This window comes from Frankliniella occidentalis, unplaced genomic scaffold (genome assembly GCF_000697945.3).
Source record: "Frankliniella occidentalis isolate FOCC.00 unplaced genomic scaffold, Focc_3.1 Scaffold251, whole genome shotgun sequence".
Taxonomy (NCBI): domain Eukaryota; kingdom Metazoa; phylum Arthropoda; class Insecta; order Thysanoptera; family Thripidae; genus Frankliniella; species Frankliniella occidentalis.
Window position 1 is genome coordinate 399,161 of NW_026267377.1, and position 839 is coordinate 399,999.

Consider the following 839-nt stretch of genomic DNA (forward strand, 5'->3'; position numbering starts at 1 on the left):
CCCCGCCCCCCGCCCGCCGTGCTGCTGGGCCCCGCTAGCACTGGGACTGAGCCCAACCTTGTTGCCAACACTGTCGCGTCCCCGTCCCCGCGCACACAGCGCGCGCGCCCACCCGCTCCCGCTCGCTTTGCCCCGCCCCGCCGCCGTCTCTCTCGCACTTCCTACTTGTCCACTCCCGCCCCGCCCGGCCCCGCCTCGCCCTGTCCGGCAAAGTCGTGCAAACTTGCCCAAAGCAGCGACGAAGAGCAGCGATTATTCTCTTTGGCCGGCCCGTGGCGCCCGTGGATGTGGAAGCTGGTCCGCCGGGCCGCTCGGCTTGGCTTGGCTCGCCCGGAGCCGTCTCGCCCCCGCAGTCCCGGCTAGGACTTGTTCCTCGCGCCCGCGGCCAGCCGTCGTGTTGACAACTCTTTCACCGATCTCCTCTCCCCAGCCCGCCCCTGACGCGCCCTTAACCGCTGTCACTGACCTCGCCTCACCCCGGGGCGCGGCCCCCCGTCCTCCACCAGCCCCCCTCCCAACCGCGCTAACCGTTTTGTGTGCTTTTGCGTCCGCAGGCTTCCGCTCAGCAACCTCGCCTACATCGGACTGCGCTCCGTGGACGAGTACGAGAGGTGAGTCGGCTACCCGGACCGAGGAGGGTGCGGAGGGGAGGGTGCGGAGGGGAGGGCGCTAGCCGCCGGCTACGGAGCGCTGGTCGTCCCAGGAGCGTGCTCTCCTCCCAGGCCGAGGCCGGTTTAAACTATACTGCCGCACGTACTTTCCAAAATCACGACTTTGTGCGTATCGTCGTAAAACTTTCCAGAGAACAATTAAATAATTAGTTTGAATTTAAAAATAAA